The sequence below is a fragment of the Cryptomeria japonica genome, chromosome 9, assembly GCF_030272615.1.
Source record: "Cryptomeria japonica chromosome 9, Sugi_1.0, whole genome shotgun sequence".
Taxonomy (NCBI): Eukaryota; Viridiplantae; Streptophyta; class Pinopsida; order Cupressales; family Cupressaceae; genus Cryptomeria; species Cryptomeria japonica.
In genome coordinates this window covers 262,293,091-262,311,018 of record NC_081413.1, presented here as the reverse complement: position 1 = coordinate 262,311,018, position 17,928 = coordinate 262,293,091, and positions in this window count along the sequence as shown.

The following is a 17,928-nucleotide window of genomic DNA, read 5'->3' as shown; positions in this document are numbered from 1 at the left end:
TACATAGGAAACTATTTCTTCTTGCCTCTATCATTTATTTGTTCCTTTTCTTTTTCTTCACCAAAAATCACTAATAAATTGAATTTTTTTCTACAAGTCCCTCATACAATAAAAAAAACTACAATAACAACATATTAATGATCAATGTCATGGCTTTTCTTGTTGGCATGCCCTCTTTCATTTAGAAAATATATATCAAAGGAAGAAACCATATTATACAACATTTCAATGTCACTTTAAACATGTTTGAATTAAAAAGAAATGGATGCAATCTATACTCTCATGCAAATATGTACAACAAAAAAAAACTCCCCCCCAAAAGAGACAAGCTTCAAAACTCCATGCAACATCAAATGCCCAACAAATAATATGTCACCTTTTGCTTCAAACATCTTCCAAAATACTAAGAATATCTTCAAACCATTTCTATATTTTTTCTCCTCTCCACTTGATTTCCAAAACAATTTGAATCTTTAAACTTTGTTAGGAAATCACAAATTTATTCTAGTTTTATTGTGACTACAATCAACAACTTCAAATGCCTCAACAAATCTCAATTCTTCACACCCACAAGAAATATAATAACTTTGATACCATATTGGAAATGGTAGAGAAAAGGAATAGAATATGAAATCAAACCATTTTAACACAAAATTAAAATAAGATATTGATTATTGGATTCTTAGAGATGATCTTACATTGCATTGCATTAGTTTTAATAGATCCATTATTCTCTCATATAAAACTAAATTACCTTTGGGAATAACTCCCATCAAACTAACTATTATTTTATTTACTCACATTAAACTAAATTGTTCTAACTTAACAATTATTTATTATTTATATAACCCAAATTTTTAACTATTGTTGTAATACTAACTGCAACAACATCCCCCTTTAAACAAGGGTCTCCCTAGGATGCAAGGAATCAAAGGAGAGAGATAATTGTACATGAAAATAAATGTAATATATAAATAAGCATGTAAGTTTATAGAATAATGCAAACCTATAGTAATAATTGACATATTATGTAATATAGACATGTCTAACATTATATTATAACATGTGATAATCATATGTGGGAAAGAGAAAGGAACTATGACATGAATCCAAAATAAGGCCCTTGAGTTAGAACATGGGCATGAAGCTAAAATAATGGAATGGATCTAGAATAATATAGTAATGATAAACTCATATCTATAAAGAAGGAAATCATGATGTCCTTAATTTAAAGGTGCGACCACAAACATGGAACAAATTGAAACAAAAGACATGAAAACCCCCATTAGAAAGGCGTAAGTGAAAAAGATAGAGCAATAGGAGCACTTAAGGTGGGATGAGGTATGATTTCCACTAATATAAGGATATGAAAACAAAATCATAATGTTTAAGGGGGGAAACATGTTGAACCTCATTGTAAATAAATGTCAACGTGATTTTTGTGTGCAAAGGGGGAAGACATGAGATCCCCAAAGTAAGGACCTAACTCTAGGAATGCAATATAGCAATGTACGAATAAAATGTAAAGCCATATAAGTATGTCAAAACAAGATAATTATAAAAGTAATCATAGGAAGTGGAACCTAAAAATATAGGTTCACTTTGGATTCTCTTTAATGTAATATGTATCAATATATAAGATCAATGATAGGTTCTAATAAGCATGAGATGACAATACTAAGTCACTACCTAGCATATTGTATCAAAGGAGGATCATATATAATCTCTAGAAATATGATATAACAATATAATATCAAATTTGTAAGGTATTATAGACATAATATAACAATATAATATCAATACGCCATAAAATTTAGCATAACATATAGGTAAACAAATAACAAAATAAAAAAGAAGACAATGTAAGCATGAAAAGGGATAAGTATAAGGAAAAGTAACTAGACAACCCAAGTGGGAAATGAAACAAAAGTAAAATCAAAAGTAAGTAGATTATAGGAAAATAGTAAAGGTAAAACCAAAAAAAATACCCCCTAAATTGGGGCACAATCATGTAAAATAAATATAGAAGGTGGAATGAGTATGAAAAACACCGCGAACAAGAAAACCAAAAGGGTAAAAGCATAGAATCAAACAGAAAAATAAATATAATAAATAGTAAAATATGTTATGTGTATATATAGATATACATTATCATGATACTCATATGTAAATAAATAAATAAAAATCTGCATAGATACCGGTAATATGTGATTGTGTCTCTTTATCATATGCCACTTCTAAATCACTATAGGAATCATGACATTATCTCATTTCCATTTTACCTATTACACTCTTTGGAATATTTTGTTAAAGAGGTCGCCAATCCTTAAAACCAAGATTAAAAAACATGTGCCTTTGTACCAATGCTTGATTTATAGACTCTATTCCTTCTACTTGACTCTGTGTTCACCTAGGAATATCATGATACTAGAAGCCCCAACCTCAACTGTTCCCTCCTTTTCTTCCATAATAGGTACACATGGTGTATGGAAGAATTAATGTATTCACCAATCTAAGCCTCTTTCATTACTTCCCCTAAAACCCCTCTACCTTGGTGGTCATTACTAAGCTTGGTAGTCAAAGAACCAAAATCCCTTGACAAGCAAGAAAAAAGGAAAGAATACTAGCCACCACAAAAATATTGCTATTCTTGATGAGTCAAGCAAGGAGGAAGAGGAAGTGAGGGAGAGAAACAACAAGAAGGAGGGTAGATGAATGTGAAATAGGTTGGCCTCTCGTAGCTCTAGAAAAGGTAAAATATTAAATCTTGTTGATTATGCCTTGGAGGATGAAGAAGAGGAACATGGGAAGGATAATGAGGAAAAGGAGGAAGAGGAGAATGTGAAAGGTGGTGAGATGACTTGGATGAAAAACCAGAGAATTCAGTGAACAATAGCCGGGCTAAGCATGGGAAACCAAATGGGGATGACATAATGGAGGAGGAAGAGGTCAAGCAACTATTGCGGGTGAAAATTGCATGGGGTGTCAAGGGACGAAACTACGAATGTTGAAGGCCAAAATCCTTGACTTGGAGAAGAAGATGGGAAACATCTCCAAATTCAATCTCTAGGTAATGAATAGTTCGGCAACCTCCCTTTTTCTTATGCAAGATAAGGTTATGGGTGACGAGGTGGAGGAGGAAGGCATCCACAAGGAGCTCTTCAAGTTCCTTACTGAAGATTAGAATAATGCCCTGCTACAAGCGGGTAATGGTGCTAGTGTTGTTGGGGTTTCTTTTTATGTTGATTTTGTTCTTTGGAGCTTGTCTCCCCTATTGAACAATCTAGGTAGCTACAATATGTTTTTTATTAGTTGATGTTTTGTTTCTGGACTCTATTTTTACTCTCTGGTTGGTGGTTTTTGTTTGCTTACAAACTATTGTTGATCTAACTAGTTTTGGTATTTTTGTTGTGGTTGTGCTAATATTTTTAAGCGCCTTTGGGTTGTGGATGTTATTAAGATAGCACCCTCATTTTATTGCTTTAAATACCAAAAACATGTGATTGTGTCTCATCTATAGATTAATTGCTCCAAAAAAAATATCATTTAATTTTTCTTCTTGTTACAAAGTTTAAGAAAAAAAAACATGAAAAGTGAATCTTAAATTTAACAAATAAATAATAAAGAACAATTATAATTAATATTAAAAAAACTAAAATCTTTAATAAAAAGTAGAAAAAAACTAATAAAATAACTTTTTTTAAAATTAACTAATTCAAATGAGAGTGGGGAAAGCACCAAGTCCTCAAATAAAAATGGCTTTCAAAAAAAAAAATCCACTTCAAAGAAAAAAATAAGAGTAAATGACTAAGTACCTACTGATGAAAGACAAGAAGCTACTAAAGAAACTCAAAACTAACTAATTACATGAATATAAAAAAATGCCACCCTTTTGTTAAGAACCAATATCGAATGCAAAGACTAAGCTAATCACGAATACAAAGGAAAGACATGGTGTGCAACAACCAACACAAGTACACGATATATTTACTAAATTAAATCTCACTAATGACAAGTAACGTAACATCCTTGAACTTCAATATATGTGCAAAGATCCTTGAACTTCAAAAATATGTGCAAAGATACTAAATGATCTTGATGATCTCGATGTAAGAATAGGGAGGATGTGTCTATTCTGGCTCCAAAATGAACTTTTCGTACAGCGTATTAGTGATAGGTTAGTCAATCACAACCGTTAATTGCGAAATCGACGATGTAAAACACGCGACTAACACGCGTGTTAGTCAATCCATACTGTCATTTTGGAGCCTGAATAGACGCGTCCGAATAGGGATGCGTCTATTCAGGTTCCAAAAAGTGGTACGATGTGACTAACACGTGATGTTAGTCGTAAATGTCAACCATAGATTTTTTATCTGACGATGGAGAAAGTATAACATGTCTTGTGAGTCTAACAGATTCGTCTTTTTTGGAGCCAAAATAGACACAACCCAAAAATAGTGGTGGGGATGTAATTACACCGAAGGTGTTGCTTATTTGAAATGAATTGAGCTGACTTTACCTATCAACGGTGTGTAATGCTACATAAGGGATGCAAGATGATTAGAATCATCCCATCCATTCATCCTACTAGCCAATGATCACAAATTTTCTTTGTCATTTTTCACCGTCACTTTTTCCTACTTGACACCGTTGATAGTAAACATAGATTTCTTGCATGCATATATTGTCTTCACTCACCTTAGTTTCGTGTGATGTACCATCAACCACAATCATAGGTTTTTGTTGTTCTATTTTTTCACCATTAGCAAAGAGGCACTCCTTTAGTAAGTTGTCAAATGTGTAGTGCATTTGAATTAATATGGATACATATTAAAATGTTGAATTAAATATCAAAATCTACTAAATATGTGTTTGAACTAAATACATGGTGTGCATATATTGTCTGCACTCACCTTAGTTTCGTGTGATGTACCATCAGCCACAATCATAGTTTTTTTTTTTTCTATTTTTTTCACCATTGGCAAAGAGGCACTCCTTTAGTATGTTGTCAAGTGTCTTTGAATTAATATGGATACATATTAAAATGTTGAATTAAATATCAAAAATCTTTTTGCATCATATTGTCCAATATGCATGAGAAGACTTCAACTTAATATGCTTTAAGTAAAATGAAGGGTACTTACATGTAAGATTTTAAATCAAAATTTTGAAAGGCATGTTGTAAACATCGTAATGAATAAACATATTTACTTAAAATAATAATTTATAATATTATAAAAATTTAAATATACATTACCTTATATGGAAGGAAAAAATCTATAAATAAATTAAAATAATTTATATTTTAATTAAATTAAAAAAATTGATATAAAATGTTACATTAATAAATATAATTTATTTTATATATTAAAAAATAAGGATTTAAATTTTCTTAAGTAAATAATTCAATCTATCATATTAAAAAAATTAGTATAAGAATGTACGGTTATATTGAAATTTTGTTGAGTTTAATAATTAAAGAATTTTTTATTAATTAATGTTAAGAAGGATTTAAAAGGACTATGTATTCATCTCTTTCAAAATATGGAGCAAGAGGGAAATAACAACAGATAGAGTATGTGAAAATAACAAATTACAAAACTTAATGTATGGTAAAAACAATCGCATATAATATTAATGTATGTTTTTCTAAGATTTTTGTTTTATGGTTTACATTAATATTTAGATTTTATTGTTATTTTATTTATTTTGTTATGTTTAAAAAGTCAAATTTTTATTGATTATAATTTTTTTATAAATTTAAGATTAGGGTTGTATTTTAGTTAGAATATATTTAATTAATTTAAACAAGATTTAAATTTTTAAAATTAAAATTATATAAACGAATTAACTATATAATTATTTAATTTCAAGATTGAAACATACATAATATATAAAATATGATTTATTAATTATCTCATTAAATAAATTTGTGGTTTATTTTTATGTAATTACAAGTTGACTTTTAGTTTTTAATAGATTTCATTTCAATTTAGTTTATTTTTATTTTTTATATTTTATTTGAAGAATAGTTTAAATTTTAAAATTTAATTATATTTATGTTCAGTTTTATAATATTTTTTATTTGCTAATATTGATTTTATCTTCTATTCAATTAATGTTAATGTTGTTTGTAATAAATGTTAATGTTGTTTGTAATAGATAAATTATATTTTTCCAGTCACTCATTTTTATCACTATTTCAATTCTAATAAATAAATAAATAAGTTTTATTTTATTTAATAATAACAATTTAATGATTTATTTATTTTTATTTATTTTTTTAAATTACCATTTTAATTAATATTTAGATTTTGCTATCATTTGACTTTTCATTTATTTTATTCTATTTTAATTTTTAACTTAGACATAACTTTGAAAGCTATTAATAATTTTTGTTCACCTTTTTCACAAGTCATGGTTTTTTAGTTTTTCACATTTTTGTAGGTGTATTCGCTAGCAAATAATACTATTGTGTCAAATGAAAATATGTAAATATCTTCAAATTCTTTGATTTGACATCTATCTTTATCTTTCTATATCTCCCTCCCTCTCCATATATTTGTCTCTTCCATATCTATCCATCCATCTCTCTCTTTCTTTTTCTCTCCCTCTCCTCTCCATATCCCTCTCATTTCTTCATCTCTCTCTATCTCTTCTCCACTCTATCTCTTCCTCTTTCTATCTCTATTTCCCCCTCTCTCCCTATTGCAAATATAACATAATCTTGTTGATAATGGACCTTGATTATCTTTCTAATTCAAAGATTTTATTTCAATTGTGTTTCTATCACTTCTCTATTGCGACATTTGTTGCACAAACAACATCATTTGCTAAGTGAATGCATCAATGATTTAAATCTATCACTTCTCTATTGAGGCCTTTTTTGCACAACCATCATTTTCTAAATGGCCTACCAATTGACATCATGTCCTACACAATTTTAAACAAAAATAAACCAATTTTTTTCCAAATTGACCTTTCATAACTCTTTCAGTGTACCCATTGCACACCAAGGTGAAATTGCTACTTATGAATAGGAGTTCAACATCATTTCATACAAAATCTAAATATCTAATAATCTCACCCTAAATTAATATCTAGGATATCCAATAGTTCAAACCAACGTAAATGGGAAGCCCAATCAAGAAGATCTATTCATTATGGTTATGGTCAATAAAGATTTCAATTATATTTTATTAATTTTTTTCTCTCTCTATTTTTTTTAATTTTGAGTTTTGATTCTTGTTTCTTGATTACTTATAAGAGTGTACATAATACCTCTACTCGAAGGCTCCAATATATGTAGAAAGTGGAAATAAGAAATCATAAATAGTTTTCCAAATACAAGAGGAAAATATACCATGGACTAAAACTAGGTTCCCATGAACCCTCATACAAAGATCCAATACCATATCTACTTGGTCAACCTCCCAAAATATAATGTAACTACTCTTACTCCACTTGCACATCAAATATTTTGTCATAATGGTCAAATTACCTCATTAATTCACTTTCCCAATTTTAGGCACCCCATGAACAAAAATCAATACCTTGTTACCCTATAATGAGAAAGATGTGCCTTAACTCTTGTTTAACTTCTTAAGTAACATCTTGTAATAAATTATAATACAATTACATTTTAGAGAATAAAAATAAAAAATAAAATAATTATCCCACACATATAACCTAGGCATCCACTTTATCCCTCTCCATGATTATTATATAACACACAATATTTATCATCTATATTAAAAAATATATCTTGAGGATTACAACTAAATGACACCTATTATCTTAACATTCTCCTTAATATTTACATTGCAATAACATAATTGAGAAACATGGAGAAAATTAATATGGAATATAAGGCCCATGATCTCCATAAACAAAGATAAATTTGTGCTCGCCCACCCAATCAATGTCAGTAAAGCCCTATATGGGTAATTTCTTTCTCATGACATCATTAGAACCATGATAACATAGATAATAATTAGTTTTATAAAAATAACAAAATATCCTCCTAACATGTTTCTAATGCTCTTTGTCAAAATTATGCATAAACCTACTAAGAACTCCCTCTACTTAAGAAATATTTAGCCTTGTGCAAAAAATTACATATATTAAACTGCCAACAACACTAGCATAACTTATATTATACATATCTTCTATATCCTCATATAACCTAGAGCACATATCTAATGAATCTTAATAAAAAAATCTTAATCTATAAAAACAAAAAAAATTAAAAGCGTCTTTATTTTCTTAATCATGAGAAACGAATCTCTTCTCATTCTAAAAATTGTGTGCTGACACTCAAATATGTTCTTACATAAGTAAATATTACAATAAAGTAAATTATAAGAAAAAATAATTTTTAATTATATTACATTTAAAATACATACATTATTACTATTATCTTTCATTGACATTTAGATTTCAAATAAAACATAAACTTCTCTCTTAGAAATGAATATATTGTTAAGAGTTAGCGATAATAAAAAATTGAGTGAATATGGATCTTAATTTTAAGGATTGAAAGGATTGTAAGGATTTTTGAATGAAAGGGTGAGATAAAAAGTAAATTATTAAATTAGTTAGTTTTATGATCTTTGTTAAATTCTGATGTAAATAGAATATAAAGTATTCAGTGGCTATTGCTATTTTTGTTAGTTTTATTCAAAATAGGGTGAGATAAAAGTAAATTATGATATCAAACTATGATGTCATTTATTTACTTGTGAATTGATCTATGATTAATTATTGTCATTAAGAATTGATCATAAATTAAGTTAATTGATGATAAAAGGATCATATGAAAGTTGGTAGATTGTGATCTTTTAAGTTTAATAAAATGTATAAAAATAATATCCTTAGTAATATTATATTATTCACTATTGAATAATTTTTTGTATATTAACATTATACAAGCCCACTTTACATATTGGCATTTCTTTTTGCGTGTTGTAATGTTTTGCATTTGAATGAATGAAAATGGGTGCTCCACATGTCTTGTGAGCTATGGTAACGGTCAGAATGTTGAATAAAATTATGATGTCATTTATTTACTTGTGAATTGATTCAAAATAGGGTGAGATAATTAGTAAATTATTAAATTACTAACATTTTTTTACTTGTGAATTGATCTAATTTAATAGTTTGGCTTGAATCAAACTATAATGTCATTTATTTACTTGTGAATTGATCTATAATTAATTATTGTCACTAAGAATTGATCATAAATTAAGTTAATTGATGATAAAAGGATCATATGAAAGTTGGTAGATTGTGATCTTTTAAGTTTGATAAAATGTATAAAAATAATATCCTTAGTAATATTATATTATTCACTATTGAATAATTTTTTGTATATTAACATTATAGAAGTCCACTTTACATATTGGCATTTCTTTTTGTGTGTTGTAATGTTTTGCATTTGAATGAATGAAAATGGGTGCTCCACATGCCTCGTTGAGCTATGGTAACGGTCAGAATGTTGAATTTGGAAAGGGCGGTAAGAGTTGGGCTCGACTTTCAAAGCCCGACCAGAAGGATGCAGTTGCAGGTTTCAATCACGTGCATCATCAAAGGATGGTTAAAAGGCCTCAGCCGTTGTCTTCCCTAAATAATATTCCTCTTAGCAGAAATTTCCCAAACAATATCCCTTTGGATAAAGATCGATACTTTGCGCATCTTCAAAGGAAAAAATCTAAGGCTATAATTATATCTTCCATGTTTCCTAATAATATTCCTCTCCCCTCTTCTGATCCTCCTTTTCATTCTTTTCATGGGAGGAAAAATGTGAAACACTTTCATAATAGGGCCAAAAAAGAGGTAGTACTATCAGATGAGATGATTTCACAGCAAATTCAAGATCTAAGTGGGTCGGCGCTTATATGCAAGTTTTGGCAAATCTCTTTGCAAATTTCAAAGCTAAAAGTTTGGGTTTTTGAGAACTGGCCTGGAGCGAATCAAGTATTCTACATTGATAAAGGATCTGGTTTTTTCATTGTTTTTTCACTTTTGTCTAGACCAAATTTGAGGTTTTTGAAGAAAAGTGTTGGTTTTTTAAAGGTCATGGCTTATATATGCAATCTTAGGTTCCTAATTTCAACCCCCATACTTTTCATGTTTGTTTTGTCCTCGTTTAGGTTGAAATGCCATCTCTCCCATTAAAATATAGGTAACCTCACATTGTTGAAATGTTAGCAAACAAGATTAGGGTTTTTTTACAGCATGATATGTTCTTCTTTCATAATCCTCATTTGCCAATTAGGGTTTGTGTCTAGAAGAAGGTTGAAATTTTTTATGATAAGCATATTATCATTAGAACATATAATGGTGTCTGGACTCAAAATCTTCTCTTTGAGAATTCACATAATGTATGTCATGTTTGTCACATCGCGAGTCATATTGCTTGAACATGTAAACAAGGAAAGCTAAATATTCCTAAACAAAGCTTTCAAACTTCACAAGATCAGAAGATTCAAGATAAAGGGAAATCTATTTTGGAATGTCCAGATCCAAAGAAAATGTTTATCTGGGAAGAGGGTTCTTCCTCTAATGTTGTTTCTCCTATGCCAAAACCTGTATTGATTTCCCTTACAAAAGTACTGCCTCATTTCAATGTCTCTAAACATGTACAAATAGACTTGAATCATATTGTTAAGGACAAGACAACAACAAAAAGCCATTTCCCTCTGGTAGATTTCCTATGTGCTATGTCTTTGCACTTGTATAGCCCTGATTTCAAACCTTCTAAAAGGCAAGTTAAGTCCATGGCAAGTTAATTTCATTTTCCAAATAAGAATATTCAGCAATGCTTATATCTCCCCACTAGAACTCAACAAGATGGACCTTGTGATAATTCACCTCATCTAGCATCATTTGACAAATTAGACTTCTTACAAGATCTAATGTTGGATGTTGATGTGGTAGAAGAAACTCCTCCTTTCAAGTCTAATAAAGAGATATCTCATATGTTAATTGACTCTTCGTCAAATTCTCTGGTAACCTTGACTACCCAATCTTTGGTTGAGGATGAGACTAAGTTTACCTTTAGTTCTCCTCTTTCAATCCAATAGACTCCTACTGCAATTCATCATTCTCTGAATAAACGGGGAAGGAAAAAAACTATCCTTTATTACCCAACAAGAAATTGCCTCGGGTAGGCAATTAACAATAAGTGATAGCATCAAGAAAATATTGATGGGAGCCATTAGCTCTTTGCATTGTCAATGAAAATTTTCTCATGGAATGTCAGGGGTATGAACGCCTCTGACAAAAGAGCCCGAATCAAGCCTCAATTGGATGCTTTTGGGGAAGATGTGATTTTTCTCCAAGAAACAAAGTTGTCAACAGCTCAGTATTATTCTACAGTATCAAAATGGTCAAGATGGGAGTCTTTTCACACCTCATCAATTGGCACTTTTGGAGGTCTTCTTGCATTATGTAAGTATTCATCGGTCTCATTGAATCATTTGATGGATTTTCCTAATTGGAAAGCATTTAAGTGTGTTCAATTTGATATGAAATATATCCTAATTAATATATATGATCCAAACTCAACTCAAGGTAAGAGTAAACTATGGGAGGAAATTGAATTCTTCATTGAACAATCAAAGCCTATTAAAGTTATTCTTTCAAAGGATTTCAATGCTATACTATCTTCATCAGAAAAAATAAAAATGGGGGTATTATCCCTCCATCTAAAGTTATCAATGATTTTAAGGTTTTTGTGCATAATAATGCACTCATTGATATCAGGCCTTCCAAGGGTTCTTATACCTGGACTAATAGGAGAACAGATAATTGCCAAATTGTTGTTAGGCTAGATCGATTTTTGGCTTCAGCTAAATGGATTGCAAAAAAAATTGTTCTTCAATCTGAGATTTTGTCATGGTCTGAATTAGATCATTTCCCTATTTGCCTTTCTATTGAAACTTCTAGTGCCTCCTTAACCACTCAATTTCCTTTCAAATTCCACTCTATGTGGTTTAGACATAAGGATTTTTAGTCCCTATTGGAAATCTGGTGGCAACAAGCACCTAAAGTCGAAGGAACTTTTCAGTTAAGATTTTATCAAAAATTAAGGCATATTAAGTCAAAAATTAAGGATTGGAACACTACTGTTTTTAAGAATGTTTTTCATCAAAAGAAATTAGTGCAACAACATTAACATCAAATAAATGAGGATGTTATTCAAAATGGAATAAACTCCAATACATATTCTTAACAAAAAAGGCTTTAGGAAGAATGGGAAGAGTTGTTAGCAAGAGAAGAAATTTTTTGGTGTCAAAAATCAATGAAATTATGGCTCAAAGAGGGAGATCAAAACACTAAGTTTTTTCATAAATTAACATAGATTAAGAAAGCTAAGAGCTCTATATTTTCAATCATAGTAGCACATTGGGTAACAAATTGGAAGGAGAGGAGGATATTAAAAAAGAAGCTGTCAATTTTTTTACAAGATTGTTGGCACCCATACAACAACTTCATCCTCAAGACCAAGTCTTCAGAGCAAGACAAAATTTTCTTGATAATATCCCAACCATCATTTCACCCAAGAAAAATTGTTTGTTCATGAAGCCATTTACACTAGAGGAGGTTAAAAATATAGTTTTCTTAATGGGACCTGATAAAGCACCCAGACCAGATGGGTTTACTCTTTAAAAAACATGGAATTTGATTTGTATTGACCTTCTCAAAGCCCTAGAAGAGTCTTGACGTTCAAGTAAAATCCTATCTCAATTCAATGCTACTCACATTGCCTTAATTCCTAAAATTCAATCTCCAATAAAATTTTCGAAATTGAGACCTATTTCTTTGTGTAATACAATTTACAAAATCTTCACAAAGGCAATTTATATGAGAGTGCAGCCTTTCATCCCCTCTTTTATCTCTCCTGAACAAGGAGGCTTTGTTCCTGGGAGGGAAACAAGTGAAGGAGCAATTGTGGCACATGAAGTATTACACTCAATACCTTCACACAAAGTTCCTGTGTTAATTGTTAAGCTAGATATGATTCATCTAAAGGCATATGACAGGGTAAAGTGGGAATTCCTGATGGACATATTACATCAGTTGGGGTTTGACAAAAGGTTGGGTACATGGATCTATGCTTGTATCTTAGGGGCTAAATTTTCAGTCCTCATTAATGGATCAGTTGTTGGCTTCTTTCCCTCAACACAAGGGATCAGATAAGGCGATCTATTGTCTCCTTTGTTGATCATTATCCTTGTTGAAGCTCTAAGAAGAGCTATCTCACAATGTCACAGGGAGGGATTTTGGGGAGGTATTATGATTCCACAAACACATGAAGTGGTCACTCACTCTCTGTTTACAAATGATACAATTATTTTTGGCCAAGATAACAAGTCTGAAGCTAAAAACATCAAGAAAACTCTTGAAAAATACATGTTAGCATCTAACCAAAAAATCAATCCATCTAAGTCCAAGATTTATGTATTAAATTTTGACCAAAATATCACCAAGTCCATAGTTGAAATTTTGGGATTTCAACAGGCTGATCTTCCCTCTCAGTATTTAGGTATTCCTTTTTTTACTAGTGCTTCTCATCAATCTTATTGGGACAAATTTATTCTTCATATCCAAAATAGAATTGCTTTGTGGAAGGGTAGATGGCTATCACTTTCAGGCAAACCCCTCATTATTAAAACACTATTGTCAGCAATTCCAAATTACTTCATGGCAGTTCTTAAAGATCCGAGGTCATTCATCTCTACCATTGAAAAGATTATCAGATCCTTTTTATGGAAAGGTAATTTGGATGGGAAAAAGGAAATTCCATTAATTTCTCTAAAAGAGATGTGCACTAACAAGTTGGTAGAAGGAGTTGGTGTTCATGATCTTTCTACTAGAAATTTCTCCCTTAGGGCTAAACTTGTTTGGTATATGTATTCAAAGCATTCTTTAATCTGGTGCAAACACTTGAGAGCTAAGTATTTAGATACTGATATACCAATTAGGATCTTTACCATTGAAAATCCTTCATCTAAAATAGCAATGTGGAACTTCCTTGTAAGTTGTAGAAGTTTAATACTTTCGCATCTCACATGGAAAATTCATAATGGTGAATCTGCTTCTTTTTAGACTGATTCTTAGAATGGATATCCTCCTCTCAATACCACACAATAGTTTTAGCAAGTTCATCGGCACTTTATAGATACAGTTGGGAGTAAGGTAAAAGACTATTTTCAAGATATAGATGTACACACTAGTAAAATACAATGGATAATTTTGGAAGCACAATTCTTATCTTTTCAAATTCAAGAAGTACTTAATGCATCTATTCAGAGTTGACTAGTGTACGTCACTTGTGAGAATGAAAACCTGATTTGTGCCCCTTCAAAGATAGGGAAATATTCAGTGAAACTGGGGTATAAAGCAACCTTATTTCTAAATGGCCAGTTTACCTCTTAGATTGCTATGTCTTTTTGTTGGACTATAGGTGTTCTTCCAAAAGAAGGATGCTTTAGTTGGCTTGCATTGAAACATAGAATCCTTACAATTTATTGATTAGGGAAGCTAGGAATTGCATAAAATGCTTTTACATGTGTTCTTTGTAATGCTTCAACTAAGGATATTGATCATTTATTTCTTCATTGGCCTTTTTCAAATGCTTGTTGGGATTATGTTCGATCCAAACTTCTCTGGTTTTCTCCCCTTCCCAAAACTCTTTGGGAAATGTTCTCAACTTGGCCAATGTTATACAAAACCTCCTTATTTGCATTCCTTTGGAGATTGGTACCCTTTACGATTATATGGAGTATATGGTGGGAAAGAAATAAAAGGGTATTTAGAAAGAAAACTTCATATCTCAGTAGTGTAATTGCAGGGATTGAGAAACTACTTTGTGAAGTTACAAATGCATATGTTTCCAAATCAAATCATGTGGAAGATGCCTTCATAGATTGGGATGCTTCTCAAATGAAATTTTGGCCTAATCTTTCTCTACCATTTAAAGGTAATATATTCAATGAAAACATGACAAAGGTTGATAGAACTAAAGTAAAATGGATTCCCCCAAATGGATCTTATATAAAACTTAATTTTGATGGATCTTCCAAAGGAAATCTGTACATTAGGAGTGGGGGTATTACTAAGGGGTCACATAGGTTGTATAATACAAGCAAGATAAATCAAGCTCACGGAAGGTACTAACAATCAATCAGAATTCCAAGCTTTATTTCATGGTCTACAAATGGCTAAGGAGTTCAAAATTAAACATTTTTTGATTGAAGGAGATTCATTGTTGATTATCAATGTAGTCAAGGAGCAGACTCAATGCAACTAGAAGATAGAATATGTTCTCAAACAATTTTGGAGAATGCTTCAATATTTTGACACCTTCCAAATTAACCACATTTATAGGGAGGCAAATAAGGCAACTGATGAATTGGCAAATCTTGCTCATTCTCAACAAGAAATAACATCTTTTTTTTTTCCATGATGATGTTACTATGCCCCACTGTCTTCTTCAAATTCTATTAGATGAAAAACTAATAGTTTAAGTTTCAATGTTTGCCCTTGATTCTATTGTGTTGCAGGGTTCTTAAACATGGTTGATTGATGTTGATCATTTGGTTTTAATTGTTGTCATTAAACAAAATTTTCTCATGTTGAATATGAGTTCGACTTCCCACTTCACTTTTTGACTAAGAGTTATTTACTCTTCCTTTTGCTAAATCACATAGCAAATGGTTTGTTTCATTATTGACAGTGTTGATTGTACACTCACCACTCCACGTGGTCCTTAAATCCCATCAATTTTCTAGGTTGAGAGTTGATCTGGTTGTCATTTATGATGTTATCATATTCAAAGTACTTTGTTGGGGTTCCTTATCCAATAATAATTGTATTTCGTCTCTTCAAGATTTAGTACTCCATAGTTCACATGTGTCATTCTCAAATGTTTCTCAGTGTTGGTGGCTTCCTATATGCATTCCACATGTTAATTTCATCTTTTCCAAGAATATTTTTACAGGTATGAAATAAGGTGACATTAATTGGAAAGGATTCATGTACTACTTTGCATGCTTATTCACTGCAAGTTTACCTCAAATGAACTGATTTTTGGGTGACATCGATCGCTCTGATCGCCTCCTTTGGATTTTCCATATCTACTCATTATTTCCTTTAATGGATCCTTTCCAAGATTATTCTATAAATGAATTCATTCACTACAATTCTTGCATTCATTCTCGCCAATTTTGTCAAGATTTCTACTTTAGGTACAAATTAAAAAGTGATATAGGTGTTCATTTCTCTGGTTGTTCATTAGGTGCTTCCATTGCTCTAATTCTTTTGGCATTGGGTCTGAGAACGTGTTCTTCTAACATAGTATTTAAGAAACCTTTCATTTTCTATGGTCGTTTCTATTTGACAGTTTGGGTTTACTTGAATGATCTGTTTGAAAAGGACTTTTGCTCTCTACTATTTCAAAATATTTTCTTAGTTGTTCTTGAGATGCAATACTATCAGATGAATTTCAGGGTTCCCATTTCTCCTAGGATGGGAGAACTACCATTTGATGAACCTCTGGATGATGGGGAATTAGGGAGGGTTTGTAGACTCTCATGCCCACAACATCTTGATGCAATGAAAATAGTTATTGGGGATGGGATTCTTAAACCTCAAGCACCAAAACTTTTGTTTCCTTCCCAACTACTTTCAATTTTCATTTAAAATTGTCTTGATGGGCTGAAATCTTACAATCTTTTGAAATTCATAGTAGATGATGTTGTTATTCCAGGGTTCTTTAAGCATGGTGAACTTCTACAATGTGTGCAAAACTACAGTCTGGGTAATGGTACTTCTTTTATTTTAGGGTTTTTTTCTAAAATGAATCTCATGCAGATAAAATCAAGTGTCACCTTTGATTCGTTCATCAATGCGGTCAGGTATGACAACCCTTGGAAGCTACTAAACTCTTTGCAATTGGGCCATCATGATTTTTTTCCTGAAAGGGTACAAAGGATAAAATACATTTTCTATGCAATTTATTTCTTGTTGAACAACCACATCCACCATGCTCCTCAGCTAGTTCAATTCCATGATAAGCATGAGAATATTGGAAACAAGAGGAAGACTATGATCAAGTTCAATGCAAAAGCTTCTTGTTCTCGCAAGAAGAAGAAGGTTTCAATTCCTTCTAATGATGCCTCCACTTCTTCCAATTGAATTGCTCGTTATACATATCTGAAGGATTTTTTTGATATTTTGGGAACTTGTTGGTTAAATATTCTATGTCGATACTATATGACATATATACTTTTATATAATTTTGCCAAATACTATATAAACTTGCGGTGTTAAAGAGCATTTTGGTAGAAAAAGTTCTTCTGTTAATGTTCATCCTCTATGAATTTCAGGTTGTAACAAATATTAGTTGCATTTTGAATGTGTGCAACTTAGTTTAGGTTCTGCCAGTACTATAATTTATGGCTTTTTGTAATACTTTTTATTATTAATATAATTATGTGGCTTCTGCCTTTTATTTAAAAAAACAATATTATAAGTTTTGGATTTTCTAATATTATTGAGAAGGTTGAATTGGTTTTCTTGGATAGAATAAAATCACTTTAGTTACTACTAGCATTATAGATGATTTTTATCAAGTTAATTATATTCAATGGTAATTAATAAAATAAATTGTAGAAACAATGTTAATTTTATAAATTTTGTATTATAGAAATATAAACTGGACTAGATATCACCCATTAGGGATCTTGGTGATTAGAAAATGAGGTATAATCCTTTAGCTAGGTCTTAATTGATTTAATATATTTTAATAATTTTATATTGTGAAATTCAAAACACATATATGTCATATGCTCTCGCCTCATCCATTATGGATCTTATTAATTAAAAAATAGTGTGTAGTGTCCCTCCTTGACTTATCTT